Here is a 22,510-nt window from a genome sequence, read left to right as displayed (position 1 = left end):
ACTTGCCCGATCACATGGTTCCCCGAAGGTCACAATCCTCATCTTGAGAAACATTGTTCTATTATAAAGACAGACAGAGACAGACAGACAAGCTAAATTTGAATTGCATTTCTTATGATGAAACCTGTTCAGCATTTTCTCATTATCAAGTAGTTAGATAAGTAAATTACTTCAGGGGAAAAAAGAAGCAAAATGGAATTAGAAAAACACTATTAAACCTTGCTAATCCTAATCAGCTCAAAGTCTAATTTTATTAAGATTTATTTTTAAATGATTTAATAAATTCACTTGCGTCCAAGAACACAAGATAGTTTATACAGTACTAGACTGTTTTCTCTCTCAATTAAGGAGGGGTATTTTCTCATGATTACCAGAAGGGAGCAGGCAACAGAACCTCTGCCATTAACTTCCTGGGTGACCTTGAGCAAGTAGCCAAAGGTTATTTTCCCAACAACTGAGCAGCCACTGCTCCCCACAAATTCAAACAGAGATTCAATGTTCAGTGCTACTGAAAAAAGTATGGCTATGTACCTCAGTGTCTCAATGTGTAAAATAGGACTACTAATATTGACCTACTTCAGTGGGCTTGTAAGGCTTAATTAGTGAATATTTATTAAATACTTAGAGATTCTAGATCCTGCTGTGGCCATACACAAATTCTCTCCAAACCCTCCCTACAACCTCCTTGCTCACACCTTGTCTACACTTTCCAGGAGATCAGCACAGAGATCTCTCGCTAAATTGACCGCCCTGCCCTTGACTCCAGTACTCTACCAGGTCATTAGGAGTACGGTGAGTTGACAGGAGTTTCTCCCATCAACCCCCACAGTAGACGTGTCAAAATAAGTCAAACTAAGGTATGCTGACTCCAGCTATGCTAGTCACACAGTGAGAGTTGCATATCTTACTTCAACTTTGCTCCCTACTGTAGGCCTGGCTTCAGTCACTCAGGCAGAGATCACCATTCTGTCAGTCACTCAGGCCCATCATCTGAGCTTCATATTTGACTCAGACCTCTCAAGAGTCTCACACTGAGTCAATGTTTAAATGTTGCCAATTCCTTCTGCATAACATTTCTAAGATACAGTGTTTCCTATTCATCCACAGTTAAAACCTTCATCCTGCCCCTCACTATCTCATTTCTCAATTACTGAACATCTTTCTCTCTGGCCTTGACAAATGCCATCATGCCTTATTCATATCTGCTCACAACGTTGCTCCAAAGATCATTCTCTTAGCCCAGTTTTTCTCAACTTTTTTTATAATGTACCTTTTTTAACAAAAATTATAAATACCACCAGTACCTACAGTTTTCAGACACAATTTTTTTCTACCATTGCAACACATTTATTTAAATAACTTAATCATAGCTGGGCAGATGGTGAAATTTTTGGGTGTAAAAAATAAAAAATAATAAAGCGCTGTAAAACTTAAAACAAAAATTCAGTTTTCTGCAAATTTCAGTTGTGTTGACGTACCCCCAGACTTCTTTCAAGTGTTCCTAAAGCCGTGGTCACCAACCGGTCAATCGCGATCGACCAGTCGATCACGAGGCATTTAGGCCCCCCACCCTCCCACTCCCGAGAAGCCCCACTACCTACCTCCAGTGTAGTGCCGGCTTCCCGCGGGGTGGATGGAAGTCCTACCTGCAGCTTCGTGCCACTTTTGGGGGTTCCAGAAGTGAGCTGGCTGCTCCCCTCCCACAGCTCTGTGCCATACTGTGGGAGGGGGCGTCGGCCCCAGAGAAGGAGTGCAGTGGCTTCCCTGCACCACACGAGGGGTGAGTTGAGAGCAGGGCTTCCCTGTGCCATGGGAGCGGGGGTCGGCCCCGGGGGAGGCATGTGCGGGGGTTTGGCTGCGCTGCAGGAGGGGAGGTTTGGCCCCGGGGCAGGCGCCCATGGGGGTTTGGCTGCACCGCAGGAGGCATGCACCAGCCCCAGAGGAGGCACGTGCTGGCTTCCCTCGGGGGGGAATCCTGGGAGGAGGCAGGTGCAGGGGACTCTCTGCCCCCACTGCCCCCCTGTTCCCTCTCCCCAGCCCCCTGTTTCCTCTCCCCACTCCCCAGCCTCAGAAACCTGTCCCCACTGGCACCCTGTCCCCTGCCCTCCCAGCACCCTGTCCCCTCTCCTGTCCCCAGCCACAGAACTCTGTCCCCTGTCAAAGCACCACTAGCACCGTTCCCCAGTACTATGTCCCCATCTCCCACCAACCCAGTTGGGGCGACATTAGTGAAGCTTTTGGGGGGGGGATTGGAGGAGGGTTTTTTTGCATCTCACTTGTGTGGCCCCAACTGACTTTCTGTGGGTCAGTGACCCCTGACTCAAAACAGGTTGCCTGCCCTTCTCAGAAATAAAGACAATGCAGAAACTTTTTGTGTTTGACATAGTATTTTTATTTAAAAATGAAGCCTGGCCAACAAACCCCCAGTTGGGGCCAAGCCCCCATCTGGCCACAGCATCATAGCACTCCGGCACTCCCCTTTCCCCCAGACCCTACATCTGAGCCTATCATACACTGGAACCCCCTGCCCTGAGCCCCTCACATACCCCAACCCAAATTCCTGAACCCTCACATCTAGAAGTCTGTGGCTTACTTACTGTGGCTAACCCTACATCTGACCCCAACACTGCCTAGCCTGGAGGCCCTTCCCTGAGCCAGCATTCCCTTATCCACCTCCTCCTGCATCCAGATTTCCTCCCAGAGCTTGCACCTCTCACCACTTCCCACATCCAAATTCCTCATTCCCACCCCGGAGCCTACACATCCTGTTTCAATCCAGCGAGGGTACAGCTAGACTGCAGGAGTTTTTCAGGATTCTGGAGATATCCCAGAAAAACTCTTCTGCATCCAGGGATGTGTTTGTTCTTCCACTTCTTTTAGTGGAAGAGCAAACATGATCTTTCAGTAACCCCTATATTCCTCTTTCCACAAGGAATAAGGGGGCTTCCAAAAGAAGGGTTTTTTCTGACATTTGGTCCAGTCTAGACAGGCCAAATGTTGGAAAAACTTCTCCTACAGAAGAATTGGGGGGAAAAGCAGCAGTATAAGTGATGGAGAGGAGGAGAATAGAGAGGGTGGAGCTTCAAGGAAGGGGCGGGGTGATAGATCTTGGCTTGTTCTGTCATTTAAAAAGTGATCTTGGGTGTAAACAGGTTGGAGACCACTGCCCTAAAGGTACTCGTATCACTGGTTGAGAAACACTGTCCTAGCCCATTCCCCAGAACTGTGTCACCCCCCCCCCAATGTGTTCACATCTAAAACAAACTGTCTTCTTTTTTTAAGGTCCTTCAGAGTCTATCCCCACTCTACTATTATCTTTCATTAGCTGCTGACTTCCTGATTTCTGTCTCAAACCAGTGCATGACACTAGCCACCATGATCTACTTGTTAGGTTTATTCTAACAGTTTTCTCCTATGCTGCCTCATATTTGGGAAGAACCCCCCTCTACATGGTTCTCCTTCAATTATCTGCTTAAGACTCTCTTTTACCATGATAGACTACTGCCCATCACGCTGACTGGTACTAACTCTTTTGCAGGGCAATTCCTAGGGAACAGGGCTTGGGGCAAACCCCCCTGCCAAAGCTCCAGGTGCAGGGCTGAAGGTCCCACCCCCACCAGCAGCCCCACTCCACCACTTCCCCAAAACCTGCTCCTGTTCCCTTGCCTGAAGCCCGCTCCCCCAAGAAATGCAAGCCAGGGGATTACTGGGGGACTTGGTGTGGGACAGCCACAAAGATCCCCCCCCACATGCTCACAGCAGAGACGGGAGCCAAAGCAACTGGAAACCTTCTCCGCACTGACTTGCCACCCTCTCCCAGCCCACTGCACTCTGCTTCACCATGGTGGGAGAAAGCAAAGTGCTTTAGGGCTGGGGCTCTGGTGCTCTGCTTTCTGCTGCCACAGAGAAGAAGAGCATAGTGGAGGCTGGGAGAGGGCGGCAGGGCAGAGCAGTTGAGGTGGCTGCCATGGGGACCTACAAAATGTGGGGCCATGGACAAGATGGCTCTGTTCCTTTGTACTCCCACCTGTATTCCTCTGAAGTCTCGTCTCTTGTATTTAGACAGTATTCTCTTTGGGGCAAGGGACCATCTTTTTTGATCTGTGTTTTGTACAGTGCCTAGCACAACATATACTGTGCCTGGTCCATGCCTGGGGTTCCTAGGTACTACAGTAATACAAATACTAAAATAATAATTATTATTATTAATAATAATAATAGAAGCTGCTAGACTGGCTCATTTTCAGGTGTTGTTTACAAGTCCCTATGTTCTTCTTTCTAGTGACAGAACTAGATATCTGTAAAAGCAGCTACAAACAGAGGAAAAAACAGAACTATATGATCAGCATGCACTCGATGGACCAGAACTTGAAGACTACAGTTCTAGGACTTAGTTGAGGAAAGACTGATTTGAGAATCAAAATGTATTCAAGCAGCAAAGATCAACTACACAACCAAACTTCCACATAGTTTCAGGATGTTCCAACTGGGAGAATTGGTTCAGTCTATTAATCAGAATGAAGAGTGTAAGACGCCCCAGTCGGTAGCGGGGGGGGGCCCTCCCCGACCCCCGCCTCCTCTGGGCGCGCCCCTCTCGTCCCAATGGCTAACAATTGTGTCTGGTCCCGTCTCGTCGGTTAAAGCCCAGGCCACTTAACCGCTTATACAGCTGGACGGGGGGGTGGGGGGGGGTGAAATCATGAAATCAGTGAAATCATGATTAATTTAATTTCCCCTGAATTTGTCAGATTCAAAAAAACCCAAAACATAATAATAAAAGCTCTCTCACCCAAATCTGATCTCAGTCCCACTTCTCAAAATCACAGAAGGAGAGGGCAGTGGGACACAGATTTGAACTCCTGTATTGCTTTAAAATAAAACCCCATATATAACCACCCCCAAACTCTAGGGCTCTGCAACCAAGTTTTTCAGCTTTCGGCCACCATTTTTTGTTTCCAATCTCTTTAGAAAAAGATTTCTCCCTCACTTTTGATTAACAGCAACTAATTTGCCCTGTTAATAAGGTTGCACCTAGTATATTTTTACTCAATGTCATAGTGGAAAATGGATTCTTGCAAAATGAGTGGTACAAATTAATAAAGACACTGTACACAGAACTCATAATACACAACTGAGCAACAGAACTGAATCTTGAACAAAGCTTATCAAAGCAGATCTCTGCAAATAAAGGAGTGCCATCTAGTGTTCATAGTGGGGCTGAGTGCTTCATTTAAATACTGTCAGATTAAATTTGTTATCTATCCAATTTCTCTTTAATTTATTTAAGATATTATATTTAGCATGTGGGTAGTATAGTTTACAAATACATTTGCTACTAAGAAAAATAATGCATTACTAGGAGAAAGCCAAAGATGAAGGCTTTTGAAAGTCAACATTTAGACATTCAATATACACAAATATTCTAGAAATTTTAAGTTACGTGAACTGGCAGTTAAATCCTTTTTACTCAGCAAGTATTTGAAACACAGAGATAGGTTTGAGTCCTTATATCCAGTCACCTAAAGTGCCAGTACCACAGGTTTCAGAAGAAATTGCAAGAATCCCTATGATTTATCAACCAATAAAGGGAAATTTCTTTCTTATTCCAGGCACGTAACTGTCATGAGTTCTGGAATACAGGGATTTTGACCTTTTTGTATACATTTGTCCTGTGTAATGAAACTATGGATGTTATTAGCTATAATGTTATCTACTAAGCTCCCATCCTTAATTATGTCATGTCACCCTGAGTCCTGTGGGTAGGGTTGCCAGGTGGTTGAAACAAAAATAGTGAACTCCCTCCCCCCTTCCCCCCAAAAAACACCGGGAAAAAATTCTGTTGAAGGGGAAAAAAGGAGGGGGAGTACCAAAGTTGTTGAGCATTGCTTCCCCTAGGTCTTTTGGCCGGCAGCCATTTTGTGCCGGCAGCCTTGGGGAACCAGGTAAGCATGAGGGCTGGGGTCAGGGAGCTGGGGGTATTGGGGAGGGGAGGGGGGGGCGGTTGCTGAACGTCTGTAGGGTTGCCAGCTGCCTGGTATTTTCGCCTCCCGGCCAGGGAAAAATTCAGGAATACCAGACATTTTAGGTGTCCGGTATTCACTGAATTTTTTTTTACCGGACAGGAGCCGAAAATACTGGATTGCCCGGGTGAATACCGGACACCTGGCAACCCTAGGCTGTGGGTCAATTATACTTCCTTTTAAAATTACAGGTTGCACTTCTAAAATCTGTGATTCTCTGGTCAGGCAACATCTGTGGTCTGGCATGACCACGGATATTCCAGGATCAGAGAGTCCAAGCGAACTGCAGAGGGATGGGGGCCTGGGAGCTGGCAGGCAGTTAAGCTGGACTGCAGGGGAAACCAGGAAACCCAGGAGGGGGGGGGGGGGCAACAGAGGGTCTAAAGTGACTCCCCTAACCCAGAAAATCCCTTCATCCGGGACCAGTCAGTGAACAAAAGGATCACTTTCAGCAGGGCTTTTCTAGTGCTGCCATTCAAAGGACTTTAGTTAGTTTACCTGGGAACCATAAGGGATTACACTTTATGTAGCTGATGGTTGTTTTATTTCCAAATTCCATTTTAGCTACACGTCCAATTATGTGCATATGATTTTAAAGGTTGTAAGCATCTTCAGAATTGACAGGCAAAGTGCATAACAGACGGCATTACATTAGGATAAAATTGCTCTTTCCCTTTGATTTGTGGCATCCCACTATGGTTTTTTAAATCTTCATACCATACATGCAACTGGAATAGTGATAGAGATGTAGCCGTGTGATTGCTATTTCTGAAGATCTGTCATCCGAGAAAGAATGCAACCCACCATTATTTTATACATCATACATTAAGACGGAGATAAGAAGGGATGGCTAGAGCAATTGAGACATTTTGGAGATGGGGGGCAGATGGGGAAAGCAGTTGTGTAAAATGTAGAAGTGGACTCAAGTCTCAAAACTCAAATTAGTATATCACAAATTGCATCCCTAAGTACTGCAGTGTTTGGATCCCACAGACTGTGGTCACTAAAACAAAAGCACAGACAATCACAGAAGCAGCTCCTGAATATATCATCAGGCATGGTGCTTATTTCTATGAGTATGTACATTTGTACAAAAGTAGCCACATTAAACAAATTTAAGTAAGCACCTCCTAAGGAGGCTCAGGGTTTGTATAATCCTTCAGAAATGGATGGAGAGATAAGTCACTTTCAGCACAATAAAAATTGTGTGCAAGGCTTTTAGGGAGGCAGCATGTGACCAGATTGCTTTGGGAAAGTTGATTTTTGTGTACAGATAACCAGATCTTAAGCAGGAAAGTATCCAAGAGAGTGGATTACTCAGGGGTTTGATAATTTCAGAGTACAGAGCAGTAATTTAAAAGTTATTACCACCGGACTGTCATTTGGAGCATACATCATAAAATAAATTAATGGTCTCACTCCAATCCCTCATGGACAAGTTTCACCATGACAACTGATAAAAATTGGCCCTCTCCTTAGCATGCTCAGCAGAAAGTCTAAGAACTGAATAGACTATGGAGACTGAACTCTCTCTTCTTCTCTTACCTAGGTCAACCTTGAAGAAGCAAGGGCAGGGATTGTTCATTGCAGCTGGAAGAGTGCACTCAGACAGCCCACACAACACCTGTTCTGTGAATAGAGGCTTAGGCTATCAACCTAGCACCTTGCAAAAACACACACCACATTTTACCACAAATAAAAATGAAAAGAAAGGAAAAGTCAATCACTATAGTGGCTGGAGCTATGAACTAAGTTCGTGACAGACATGATCCACACTTTCAAAAGACTAGTGATTGAGGTCCCCAGTTTTCATATACCCAACCTGAGATATCTTAGAAACACAAAAATTAAGGCACCCAATATCACTGCTAGTAATAAACATTTTGTCTCAATGGTCTGTTCTTGTGAGGCTCTTTATATCCTCAATTTATGTCCATGGCACATTGCACAAGGCTCCTGAGTACCTCAGTATCAGGCCTCAAACCATGTTTGTGCTCTCTCTTCATTCCTATAGCGGCTAACTAGTATTGTTAGCTGCCTTTTACCCCACTGTGTAATATCACTTAGGGCAGTGGTCCCCAACCTCTACGGGCTCCCAGGCGCCCGGGGGCGGGGCCACTCACGCGCCGGGCGCCCGGGGGCGGGGCCGCGCGTCCTGGGGCATGCCAGGGCCGGGGCCGCCCGAGCTCCTTGTGCCCGGGGCTGGCGCCGCCGCCCGAGCTGCGTGCCTGGGGCCGGCACTGGCGCCGCGCACCCGCATGTGCCCCGGGGCTGGGGCCGCCCGAGCGCCGCGCACCAGGCGCCGGTGAGTGTCGCACGCCTGGGGCCTACACTTCCAGAGCGCCGCGCGCCGGGGGGCGGGGCCAGCCCGGGTTGTCGGCGGGCGCCTACAAATGCCCCAGCGGCTGCCATGGCGCCCGCGGGCACCGCGTTGGGGACCACTGACTTAGGGGTTAACAGGATAGCGAACTCCTTTCAAATACACCACCTGCATACAGTACAGAACAGGTTAAACCTCTAAAATCCGGCACTCTGTGATCCAGCAATATCTATAGTCCAGCAGGACAATGGATATTGCTGGACCAGCGAGCCCCAGCTGACCAGGGTCAGCAGGGCCAGCGTGGGAAGCAGAGCACCAGCCAGGGCCAATGGCAGGGAATGCAGCAGCAGAGCCCAGTGGTCGGGTCGGCGCTGGCACCTGGGAGCAAAGCAGACAACTGAGAGGGGAGCCTTGACCTCCCCTGGTCCGAGACGGCTTAGGTCCCAAGGATGCTGGACCAGGGAGGTCCAACCTGTACTGTTATTCTTTGGCAACTAACAACTTTTTATGGAATCAATATATTTCTTCCCTGCATAAAATTGGATGCCTTCCAACTATTATTTCACCAGTCTTTACCAGTAGACTGCCCTTCGCCCAAAGGTAATTGATTGTCTTCCTTTCTTCAAAGCTGACTGCAGATTTATTGAAACCTATACAACTGCAATATCCAGATCCTGCTTTTGCCAAACAAAAAATAGTTCTGTGATAAGACATCTTTAAGTACAAACATTACCCACACAGTCTGCTGGGACAATTCCTCTGTAAAAGTACTGGCTTTGGCATCAGATCTTAGGTTAAAATAAGTACTCAGCCTATAGTTTGCACTACCAATTAACAAACTCCATACACTTCTTTTACTTTCAGCCATGGCTCACCCAATAAATCCTGGATTTCTTTCATTTTATCACAACACTTGAAATGGATCTGAAGTAATAAAAATGATCTCTCCAAGTTGTTAGCAATAAAGAATTCCATCACAGATTGAACACTCCCAAAAGACAGCTTATAGGTGATGCACAGGGAATTTATTAATATAGATTTAATGATATAAGGTGTCTCCTGTGCTGGCAATCAGGGGCAGATGACCGTTTTGCGGGGCCCTGGGCAGCATAATTCCGCGGGGCCCCCCTTTGCCACGGCGCATGCGCGGGGCCCGGGGCGGCCGCCCCGTTCGCCCTGCCGTATATCCGCCCCTGCTGGCAATTACCCACATCACTCACATGATATATTTAGATGTATTATTTTTGAGGGCAATAATGTCTGCAAAGCTGAGATAGCTTACTGTTTGAGCCATATTCTATTTGCATATCACATAGGGTCCTGATTTTGCCAACTTTACAGTATAGGCAGTCCCTGAGTTACACGGATCTGATTTATGTCGGATCCGTACTTACGAACGGGGCTTTCCTCGCCCCGGAGGACGACCGCGTCCTCCGGGGCTAGAAAAGCGGCTCCATGTCTCCCTGGTCTGCTGGGGGGCCCCCCCCCAGCAGGCCAGGGAGACGCGGAGCAAAGCCGCGGAGGACGCGGGCGGCGAGACCGCCCAGATGCACCGCGGGCCAGCAGAACAGGGAGACGGGGAGCAAAGCCATGGAGGATGCGGGCGGCGGGACTGCGGCGCGTCTGGGCGGTCCCGTTGCCCGCGTCCCCCTGGTCTGCTGGGGTGGGGGGTGCAGCTAGTGGGCCCCCCCACCTCCTCAGCAGACCAGGCTTTTCTCGCGGACACCTGTGGTAGAGCAGCTGGGGCGCTCCTCGGCGCTACTGGACCAACCCGGAAGTATCCCAGCTGCTCTGCCCCAGGTGTCCTGATTCAGCCGCTGCTGGTCAGTTTCAGCAGTGGCTGAATCAGGACGCCTGGGGCAGAGCAGCTGAGGTGCTGCTGGGTTGGTCCAGTAGCGCCGAGGAGCAGTGCTACTGGACCAACCCAGCAGCACCCCAGCTGCTCTGCCCCAGGCGTCCCCAAGTCAGCCGCTGCTGAAACTGACCAGCGGCTGACTACAGGAAGCCTGACGCAGAGTTGCTCTGCCCCAGGCTTCCTGGAATCAGCCGCTGATCAGTTTCAGCAGCAGCTGACTTGGGGACACTGGGGTAGAGCAGCTGGGGTGCTGCTGGGTTAGTCCCCGCAGCGCTGAGGTGTGGCGCTGCGGGGACCTACCAGGCAGCGCCCCAGCTGCTCTGTCCCAGGCGTCCAGATTCAGCCGCTGTTGAAACTGATCAGCGGCTGATTCCAGGAAGCCCGGGGCAGAGAAATTCTGCCTTGGGCTTCCTGTAGTCAGCCGCTGGTCAGTTTCAGCAGCGGCTGAATCTGGACGCCAGTTCCGACTTACGTACAAATTCAACTTAAGAACAAACCTACAGTCCCTATCTTGTACGTAACCCAGGGACTGCCTGTAGTACTTTACTTGACAAACACTATACTACCATAAGGTGGCAGTATTGACTAAAAATGTGTAATTGAAACATAGTGATAGAAATGTAGCCGTGTTAGTCTTGGGTAGTTGAAGCAAAATGCAGGACAATGTAGCACTTTAAAGACTAACAAGATGGTTTATTAGATGATGAGCTTTCGTGGGCCAGACCCACTTCCTCAGATCAAATAGTGTCTTCCACTATTTGATCTGAGGAAGTGGGTCTGGCCCACGAAAGCTCATCATCTAATAAACCATCTTGTTAGTCTTTAAAGTGCTACATTGTCCTGCATTTTAATTGAAACATGTTCTCTGTAAATCAATAAGACAAACAGTCGGAAAGTGGTGGGGTTATTTGCATTCCTGTACCTGTATTTTTACAAAAATGGATGCCAAGGGCAGAAGTCTGTATCTTGGTATAAATGTACTAGAAGACTTACCCAGTATTGCCCAGCTCTAGCCTGGGAGCAAAGGGGCTGTGCTCCTGGGGGAAGGGGAACATGGCAGTGGGGCTCACTCCTCACCTCGGTCCAACACTGGGACTGAAGGCCAGGGAGAAGAAGCTTGGGGCAGAGTGGCCACTTACCTGGGCTGCTGCTGGTAGTCAAGATGGTGAACCCTGTCTCCAGCTGGCCACTCCTGTGGTGATGTGGCTGCTCCCAGTGGTCACTCTACAGTGAAGCTGTCCCCTAGTTTACTACCCTCAATATAGTGTCTCTCCTCTCAACCCCTTCCCTTTCCATATTATGGAAAACAATCAAATTCCAGGCACATCCCATTTTCCTGGCACAACCAAACCCTGACCTTGCTTTAAGTCAGGAGAAGAGGAACCTGCATAGCAAATTTGGTGGTCCTAGCTCTTACCGTTTAAGTGGAATACCTGAACAAATGGACTCGCAGACAGATGCTCAAATCTTTAAAATCTATATATAGATTTTCTAATTACCCTGCCCAAAAATTCCAGAATATTATCAGCCATGTCTTTCTAGAGAGTACAAGGCCCATCTACCCAATGGGTAAAGTAGCAATATTGGGGTGCAATAATAGTTCAGTGAGTACCCAAATAAACTATCCTAATTGTTCACCTAAAGATTTACTAGCCAATGAGCTAATTAAGACCCACAATTACACCACTTTTTTGTCTGTAATGGCTTTTTTGGCATATTGCACGTATCACTTTATTTTCAATTGCACGGAAAAGCTGCAGATAGGAGTAGTCGCAAAGCCATTGATCTAGGAAACTCCTTTTTGGCTCATTTATTCACAGGAGTTTCCAACTGAGAACTGGGGGAGTCAGAGGTGACATGACTCACGTATCTATATTACTTTTAGCATTGGGATCCTCTCTGGTACATCAGTCCTGCTGAGCCCATGAATGCAAACCTTTCCTTTGTATACCTTTTTGAAGAAGCCTCTTTGAAAAATGAATGCCATCCTTTTAAATTACAGCTGGCTGCTCCACAATAAAAGCGCACACAGTTGATGTAATAGAAAAATTACCTCTTGCCACACAGAGTTTTCACATGTTCTGTACAATGAAAATAACATTTACCACTTTTTAAGATGCAAACAAATGGCCAGATCCTCAGTAAAACGATGCAAATTCACACTATTTGGAGATGCTGTCCAAAATGTTTTGCATTCCTTTTCCCAAGATCCTATATCTGACGGATTTTGTCATGAGCAAATCAAGCTTGTTTTAATGTATCTCACCTTCAATTTCATTGTATGAGCCAAACACTAGGAATTTTATTACTAATATTCACCAACCAACTTTGGGATTTTAAACAATATCAATTATTCATTTTTCAAGATCACTGCAGTTAAAATCCGTCAGAATTGCAATGGTGAAAAGCAAGATAGTAATCATAATAACAAGACCATAATCTGTGATATCTCTACACTGTCACATAAAACTAGGTTATGATATTTAAAGGAACCTAAGGAAATAGGTACCCAACTTTAACTGAGGTTAATTACACTATTAAGAATGTGACTAAGCATTTGTAGGATGGAGGGTTTGCTGTGCAATATCAGATAAGTCACTCTGCCTCAGTTTCCTCCCTTATCAAATGGGCAATATATCTGCCTACCTGAATATAGCAAAGATAGTTTGCAATGAACTTTGAAACTGACAAGCATTAATAACGATTATTTTAAGGATAAAGTAAAATGAAGGCCCCAATCCTACAAGTGAGTGCATGTAAGCACACGATTTCACCCCAGAGGACTTTGTTGTATACACCAGAGCTTTTGTATTCAGTCACATAAAAGATCCGGAAGTAAACCAATTGCTCCTATTGAATGGAATGCTATTGCATGTGGATTTGTTTTCTAAAGCCTCACAGACAGAGAGAGAAAGATTGCTAAAAATGAGTTTATATTTTAAGAGGCATTTAACATTTCTACCCATCCTTGTATGAGATTATATCAAAACATATACTTTATGAAAAACATTTAAAACAGTCAAGTAAATACAGCACGCAACACCTGCTGACACACAAGATTATTTTAGTGTTCACCACTGAACAATCTACAACAGGTGCACATAACACGTTTAGACAATGAAAACCCTAAATGTAATTGAGTTACTTCTCTTTACCACTTGATGGCTAGGTTTCAAACTGTTTATAAATTAGATCAGTGGTCTTCAACCTTTTTATACCCAAGATCACTTTTTAAATGTCAGAACAAGCCAAGATCTACTGCCCCATTCTTCCCCCAAGACCGCATCCCTTCCTTGAAGTCCCGCCCTCTCTATTCTCCTCTTCTCCATCACTTGCTATCCCCAGCCCTTATACACTCTACACTGCCGCTTTTCCCCCCCCATTCTTCTGAAGGTAGAGGTTCTGCCAACATTTGGCCTGTCTAGACTGGACAAAATGTCAGAAAAACCCCTTCTTTCGGAAGCCCCTTTCCCTTATTCCTCATGGAACAAGGAATACAGGTGTTACCGAAAGAGCATGTTTGCTCTTCCACTAAAAAAAGTGGAAGAACAAACGTGTCCCTGGACGCGGAAGAGTTTTTCCAGGATATCTTTGGAATCCTGGAAAAACTCCTGCAGTCTAGTCGTACCCTCACAGGATGTGTGGGCTCAGGGGTGGGAATGAGTGTGGGAAGGGGTGAGAGGTGCAAGCTCTGAGAGAGAATTTGAATGCAGGAGGAGGTGGAGAAGGGGACGCTGGTTAGGGGAGGGGGCTCCAGGCTGGGGAGTGTTGGGATACTAAGCAAGCCACAGGCTTGTGGATGTGAGGGTGCAGGAATTTGGGTTGGGGTATGTGAGGGGCTCAGGGAAGGGGACCCAGTGTATGATAGGCTCATATCTAGGGCCCGGGAGGGGGGGGTGCCAGAGTGTTATAATGCTGCGGCCAGATGGGGGCTTGGCCCCAATTGGGGGTTTGTTGGCCAGGTTCATTTTTAAATAAAATACTATGTCAAACACAAAAAGTTTCTGCGTTGTCTTTATTTCTGAGAAGGGCAGGCAACCTGTTTTGAGTCAGGGGTCACTGACCCACAGAAGAGTCATTTGGGGGCCACACAAGTGAGATGCAAAAAATAACTCCTCCAAAAAAACCCCAAGCCTCACTAATGTGATCCCAACTGTACTGGTGGGAGCAGGGGACATGGTACTGGGGAAAGGTGCCAGTGGGTTCTGAGGACAGGGTGCTGGGGTGAGGACAGAGTGCCAGTGGGTGCAGAGGGCAGGGTGCCAGTGGGGGCCAGAGGAGACAAGGAGTCCCCCGCACCTGCCTCCTCCTCCCTCCCCCCCACAGCGGAGGGAAACCCTGGCACGCACCTCCTCTGGTGACGACTCCCCCCTCCCACAGAGCAGGGAAGCCCCGGCTGGGACCGATTCTCCCCTGCTTCCCCCCTGCAGAGCAGGGAAGTCCCCAGAGGAGGCGTGCGTTGGGGCGACTCCCCACTCCTGCAGAGCAGGGAAGCCCTGGCACACACCTCCTCTAGGGACTCTCCCTTGCCCCTGCAAGTTCCTAGCACACCACAGACCTGGGGGAGGGGAGCAGCCAGCGCACTTCCGGAACCCCTGGAACTGGCGCGCAGCTGCAGGACTTCCGTCCACCCCACAGGAAGCCGGCACTACCTCCATTGTTGCTGGAGGTAGGTAGTGGGGTTTCTTGCTGGTGGGAGGAAAGGGGGTCCCAAATGCCTCGCATCGACTGGTCAAGCCCTCATGATCGATGGGTTGGTGACCATGGTATTAGATGATCTTTAAACTAGTAGTTCTCAAACTTGGGTCAGGGGTGTTGCCAAATATTTTTTTCCATCCAGGACTATGTTCAGAATACATGGTATGTGCACTGGCATAGTGCTGTTGTACATGACCAACAACAAAAAAACAAATGTTATATGCATTTTTATACACACACACACACACACACACACAATTAAAGTTACCATATGGATAGTTACTCCAGTTAGATATTTTAGAACTTGCTTCTCAAAGAATTTTAAATGTATGTGCAGGGGAAATAAATAATATGAAATGCATAAACCAGTCAAAACACTAAAATAACACACTCTGAAAAAATAAAATTAGAGAGAATATATTTACAGGAATATACCAAGTAGTAACAACAACACATGCATGATTTGGAAGGTGAATGTGAAAGAGACTGTGAGTGTGACCTAGAGACTCATATAAGAGTGTGTGTGAGAAAGAAACAAAATACAGGACTATGTAGCACTTTAAAGACTAACAAGATGGTTTATTAGATGATGAGCTTTCGTGGGCCAGACCCACTTCCTCAGATCAAATAGTGGAAGGAAATAGTCACAACCATATGAGAAAGAGAGAGACACACACAGATGATGTGTGGGTGGGTAGATGACACAGTATGTGTAACACAGAGACAGGGTGTGTGCTACAAAGACAGGGTGTGTGCTGACTACTGCTGTGTAAGTTTCTGAGAAACCCCCACGAGCTGTTCCTTTAAGACACTGAAAGCTCTCCTGCTCTGTTCTTGAGCCCTGCTGCCTCCACAACCTGACTCTGCAGAGATTGAGTTCGGGGGGGGGGGGGGGGGGGGGGGGGGGAGAGAGTCTGTGTGTGTGTATGTGCACTTGTGAGTATAAGAGAGACTGTGAGAGATAGCTAGTGGGGAAATCTCAAGTTAACACTTCACTGCCTCTTTAAGAAACCAGGCAGTCACTCACCATTCAGACCGCAGCAGCTTAGAGTTCTCTTGAGCCAGGCTGTCTCCACTCCCAACTCTGCAGAGATGGGGTACAGGACAAGAAGACACCCTGACAATACTCCACTCCCCCCAGCCCCTCTGCACAGCTAGCAGGAGTTTCCCTCCCTCCCAGGAGCAGCTGCACAACAAAGCAACCTGGGAGGAGAGACACCTGAACACATGCTACCAGCTGTGCCCACTCTGTTAATCAGTTGGATGTTATGTGAATCTCTCCTGCGTGGCAACACAAGTACGCCGCTTACAAGCAACATAAGTAATGACCAGTGTTCATGGTAAGCTGTGTGCTTCTGTGGCCACTCAAAAGAGACTCAAAGGCACCCAGCTAATTAACAGAGCACCCACACCTAGTTTGTTTGTTTTTTGTTTCTGCTGGTGGTGCACATTTGGACAGGTCTTGATGCATGTTAAAAAATATTCCACACATGGATGGAAAAAATCTGCATATGGATAGAAAATATTAGAGGGAACACTGGTTGTGGCCCCGTATTAATGGGGTTGCCAGGGCAGGTATTAGACTTGCTCAGGCCCAGGCCCAAAGCTGAAGCTCAACTGTCTGGGGCCAAAGCCTGAGCCCCAGCCCAGGGTGACAGCAGAAGCCCAAGGGATTCAGCCCTAGATGGTACAGGTTACACACAGTGTCCCTGTAAGCTACGCACTTGAGCAACAGCTCAGGAGAAAATCAAATGCTGCCCAGCTGATTAACAGGAAGCCCAGCTAGGTTTTGTGTTTCTATTGATGGTGCACATTCACACGTCTCAGTGCCCGTAAAATATTATTCCGCTCATGGATGGAAAAATCCATACACAGGAGCAATGCTGTAGTATAAAGTCAACAGATCCATGATCAGATTTTCAGGATACAATTGCCTTCAGATGAATTTAGAGTATAATGTATGAATCTACAGGAAGGAGGATTTTATTTTTAATTCAACATTCTTGAGACAAGCTGGTTTTGAATTCAAAGTTGCAGTTATTAACATCCTTTTGATGTTCAAACAGAAACACTCACTTTTTAAAGGGGACCAGACATGAGTTAGCAACACCCACAATTTACCTGCCAAAATGCCGCATGAATTTCAGATCGTGCAGAAACGTTCCTAAAATGGCTATTCTCATCTAATTTCCTAACTAGTCCTCAATTATTTCAAGACCTCTGCAGGAGAAGCCATTAACATTGCAGCCTCATATTGGATTCATTTTTCTCCCACCTCCTTGCTTGAAAGCAATGGTACACACTTTTCATGCCCATTTTTCCTCTGGTTATCCATGCAGACACTGTAACAGAGCCATCATGGAACCTCTTCAGCAGCAAAGCATCATGACAATTATATTAACTATGGTGCTCTTAATGCTAGAGTATATCCAGAGCATATCCAGGGTAGGACTGTAAAATCCCATGTAATTATTTAACCAGTTAAACATTAAGTTTAGCCATTTAACTGATGAAACAGGGGCGGGCAGGGGCTGCTCCAGTCTGGCTGCTTCTGACCACATTCTTGGCTGCCAGCTCCCAGTCCATTTAGGCTGGGAGTCGGCAGCTTTGTGTGGGGCTGAAAGCAGCAGCAAGAGATTGTGGGGGCATAGGGGAAAGGGCTGCTGACTCCCAGTCCACATGGACTGGGAGCCAGCAGCCCCATGGGACTGAAACAGCCAGTTAAGGGTGATGTTTACTAGATAACCAGTTTACCGTTTACAAACCTAATCCAGGGTCCACTGGAACGAGGAAGAATCTTGGGAGGCCATGAACATACTATTCAGCGAAGCACTTGATTTGAGTGACTGGCAAGTGCTGCCAGCATTCGATCATCTGGACTCAGTGGAACACTGGTTCTGGTGCTGTCGGACAAGCACGGACTGCTGGGACAGCATAGAAATGCAGCTATTGGACAATAAGCAGTGGCTGCAAAACTTTTGCATGCGTAAAGCCACTTTCATGGAAGTTTGTAAATAGCTTTTCCCCACCTTGAAGCACAAGAATACCAGAATGAGACCCCCATCTGATAGTGGAGAAGTGAGTGGCAATAGCTTTGTGGAAGCTTGCAATGCCAGAGAGCTACCAGTCAGTGGCGAATCAATTCGGAAATCTATAGTGGGGGCTGCTGTTATACAAGAAGCCAAGGCGACCAATATTTTGCTATGGAGGGCTTTGACTCTGGGAAATGTGGACACTCTTGTGGATGGCTTTGCCGCAACGGGCTTCCCTAACTGTGGTGGGGCTATATATGAAATGCACATCTCCATCTTGGCCCCCAACCACCTTGACATCAATCACAAGGGGTACTTGTCAATGTTGATGCAGGCGCTGATGGAGGATCACAAGGGCCATTCACTGCAAGCTGGAACTTCCTTCCCAGAGCAGAAAATTAACATTGGAGGTATAGAAAAGCCAACAGTGCTCCTTTACGACCTAGCTTACCCCTTGGTTCCGTGGCTCATGAAGCCATACACAGGCAACCTGGACCACAGTGAGGATTAGGGATGTTAAATTTCTATTAACTAATTGAATAGTCAATGGGATTTCCATTGACTATTTGATTAGTCGATAAGATCCACCATGTTCCGCCTTTGAAATGTACAAGAACCCCCACTGGGGACTCTTGAATATTTCAAAGTTGGCATGCTGCGTGAAGCAGGGGGCCAGTGCGGAGTCCCGTTGACCCCTCTGCTTTGAAATGTACAAGAGGTGGGGTCTTTTGTACATTTCAAAGTTGGCCACCGCTGCACCCTTGTCCCCTCCCACGGAGCTGATGGGAACCGGCTTTTAACCAGCTGGGGGGAACCAGCTTAGTCGATTAGTCGCTTATATTCCTAGTAAGGAGCAGTTCAACTACAGGCTGAGCAAGTGCAGAATGGTGGTAGAATGTGCTTTTGAATGTTTAAAGGGGGTTTCACAGTCTACTGACTAGGTTAGACCTCAATGAAAGCAACATTCCCATTGTTGTGGTAGCCTGCTATGCGCTCCATGATAGCTAACAGAGTAAGGGGAAAGTTATATGGCAGGGCAAGGGGTCAAGGCAAAGCACTTAGCCAGCAACTATGAGTAGCCAGACACTAGGGGACTAAGGATAGCATAGCAAAGGGCAATGCAATTAAGAGAGGCATTATACAGGGGGAGGGATAGCTCAGTGGTTTGAGCATTGGCCTGCTAAACCCAGGGTTGTGAATTCAATCCTTGCGGAGTCTGTTTAGGGATTTGGGGCAAAAATTTGTCAGGGATGGTACTTGGTCCTGCTATGAAGGTAGGGGACTAGACTTGATGACCTTTTAAGGTCCTTTCCAGTTCTAGGAGATAGACAATCTCCATTAATTAAATTTTTGAAAAACAGCTTTATGAATGGCCAGACAGCAATCTGAGAGTCATGCATGTTGCTCTTAATAAGGTGCCCCTGCATTAAGTCAGCTTGCCTGTAACTCTTCCCTCTCCCCTCCCCCAGTCCCACCCTTTCAACACAAGCAATCAAAACACTGTTGCTCAGAAATCATGAGTTTTTATTTAGGGAACACAGCAAGGACAGAAAAGGAGTTCTGGTGGAAGCACAGGGGGGGAGGGTGGTGATCACAGGTGAGAGAAAAACAGTCTTTTGCTTCAGAGTGCATCCCTCGGGGTTGAATGTGAGGCTGAACCAGACTTCCTCTCCTCTTTCCCCTGTGTTGTAGGGCCCCGGGAGCAGAGGCTATGGAACTCAATGAAGAGGGAATGAGAATCCACAAGGGCTGGAGTGGGTGCCTGTGCATGTATTTGTCCTGGAAAATCGCCATGCAGTTCATCACATCCACCATGGCCATCAAGACCTTCATCTGGTTCTTCACTTCCAGCTCCCTGCACATTCTTCCGTCCTCTCACTTCCACTCGCATCTCCCATAGCAGCATATTCCTCCACTCAATCACTCTCTGTCCAAGTGGGTGGATTGCATTTGCTCCTTGAACACGACATCCCTAGTACATCCCTGCAAATTGGTGCTATCTGGACAGCTGAGGTAGCCAGGGGAGTGTGTAACATGTTCATTGCTGTACCTACTGTAACAAAAAGTGAAAGGCAGACTTTACAGGAGTTTTACTGTCAAGAATATAATCTAATCTTTTTGCATAGAAGGAAGATCTGTCTAATGATAATAGGGATGTAGTGTATACAATGTCACAGGTATGCTTTTAAGTTCCTATTATGCAGCAGATATACCATAGAGATCTATGGGGAACAGCTGGATTCAGGTATGGTAAGGGACAGGACAGGTCTTGAGCCTGAGGGAGAGAGGAGGTCCAGATGTGGCAGCAAGGCAGGCAGGGCAGGGCAGGAACTCACACAGTGACCATGTGTTTGGTACCTCTCCCTCTCCCCCTCACATTTACCAGAGGTGCAACTTGCCTTTCCTGCAAGAGCATACAGGCAGGAGGGAGGGAGGAAGGGAGGGAGCCCAGGCATGGCAGGAGAGCGGAGGTTCAAGCCATGCTTCACTGGGGATGAGTAAATGGAGGTTTACTGCAGAGGCATCAGCTAATAGCGTCCCGTTTCATCCACGTTGCCATGAAAGATACCAGTCTCCCCTGAATCACACAGATGCTGACAATGTGGCCAGAAACCTGCACCTTATGCTGCAATGTTTAATGCTGTTAGGATGCCAGACCACTTACTGCTGGCTTGGCATGGAAAGGTGTCCTACTCTGGAGGATGAAATAAGTCAGGCTTCCCCAGAAACCTTCTGAAAAGGATTAGAATTCCTCTTTGAGAGCTTTATGGAGATGTGCAGGGGACTCCTGCTCTGTCTCCAGACACATTAACAAGCTATTCCGGGAAGCCCCCCACTGTGTAGACAGAGTGGCCACCAGAGATCACACCCAATTGCCTTAACCCACTTGTAGCATGATAAAAAATGTGAACTCACCAGAAGTGCCCTCCTTGACATCAGGATCTGGCTGGGAGACATCCTGGGGGGAGGGGATTATCTCCAAAGTTATAAAAAGGTCCTGGCTGTTGGTGAGATCGGTTGCCCCGCTCACCTGCTGACCATTCTCCAACTCCTTCTCCACACTGTCCTCCAAATTGCTACCAGAGGTTGCCAGAGGAATGTCTTAGGAAGAATCCATGGACTGGCTAGAGAAACTAATCAGGTCCTCCCTTTGGATCACATGCAGCTGCTCATAGAAGTAGCATGTTTGCAGCAATGATCCAGACTGTTCTTTTGACTCCTTTGTTTTCTGGTACAATTGTCTCAGCTCTTATTTTCATGAAGCACTGCTAGGTCTCTCCAATGTATCCTTTTCTCCTCCATGCCCTTTGCAATCTTGACATAGATATCTGCGCTTATTTTTCTGGTTCATAGTTCTGCAAGAGCAGATTACTCTCCCCACACAGCAATGAGGTCCAGAATCTCCTGCACATTTCATGCTATGCTCATTTGTGACTGGGACATTCATGGTCATTTGTGCTACCTGCTTTGAGGTCTGCTCACCTCACTGGCCACACAGGAAATGAAATTCAAATGTTCCTGGGTCTTTCCCTATTCACCTGGAGAGCAGTAGAGTTGAAAGTCCCAGAGTGGTCACAATGGGACACTGTGGGACACCTCCCAGAGGCAAAGAATGTCAACTTCACAGAGTTGCATCTGTGCTACTTTAAAGTAGACTATGCAAGGTCGATTTTAGCGTTACTCCTCATGAAAAGCAGGAATAATTAACTGACCTGCAGACCAGGTATTAGTTTCTAAACAAAGCTTCTGACTAGGATGGAGGGATCACAGGAGAAATTGGAATTGTTTAAGTAGGTGTTAAATACCAAATTATGCCTTGGGATATATAAGCAGGGTTCTCACTGACATAAATAGGATTTTTACATATAGTGAGAACAAAATTGGGTCTTAAAGTTTCTTAACAGTACCAGTCCTGTGTTCCATTTTAGACAATGAAATTCAGCATTTTATAATCCTCAAATACTTGTTCATGAAATCCTTCAAAAAACATACTCTAGCGTTTTGCATTATTAAACATGAACCAGACATTAATGGAATCAAAGTGGAATAGATTTTTTTTTAATCCACTAATTGTCTCCACTGGCTGGGGAGAAGAGGAGGGTGGTGGTGCAGAAGTTTGCACTGTCTCTTGAGTTTCTAATCTATACAGAACTCCAATTACTTGTGCTTAAAGTCAGCCCTGCATTAACACCTCCTATTAAGCATTAATAAAAGGTCTGCTCACAATGCCAATAAACTTATCCAGTTAGACACCCAATAATACTTTGCAATTTCCTAGAACCATTTATTGGACAGTTTGAACATAATTTATACCCATTAATAGAGTAAACCTCACAACAAATGTGGGAGATAAGCAAGACCAATGGAGAAACTAAGTCACAGAGAAACGAAAGCAGTTTGTCTAAGGTCAAGGAGCAAGATACACAGAAGGTCTGACTAGATTATGACAATGCTCCCTCCTGGCCTTGTAACCGATCCAATCCATGATTAGCAACAGAAATAGCAGATCTCAGTGGAGATGCACCAGGATTAAAGTGGCCCATGAAAGCCACATTACTGCTTGCTTTCCTTTTCTTCATGTTGT

The 22,510-nt window shown here is 46.7% G+C and overlaps 1 protein-coding gene across 3 annotated transcripts in view; it reads right to left on the bottom strand.

Moving 5' to 3' along the window:
- NME7 (NME/NM23 family member 7) overlaps nucleotides 1–22,510 on the bottom strand; it is a 175,736-nt gene that overhangs the window by 152,547 nt on the left and 679 nt on the right. The window lies entirely within an intron of this gene.

Source organism: Pelodiscus sinensis, chromosome 1 (assembly GCF_049634645.1).
Source record: "Pelodiscus sinensis isolate JC-2024 chromosome 1, ASM4963464v1, whole genome shotgun sequence".
Classification (NCBI taxonomy): Eukaryota; Metazoa; Chordata; order Testudines; family Trionychidae; genus Pelodiscus; species Pelodiscus sinensis.
Note: the sequence above shows the minus strand (reverse complement) of the source record. Positions and strands in the feature narration are given on the sequence as shown.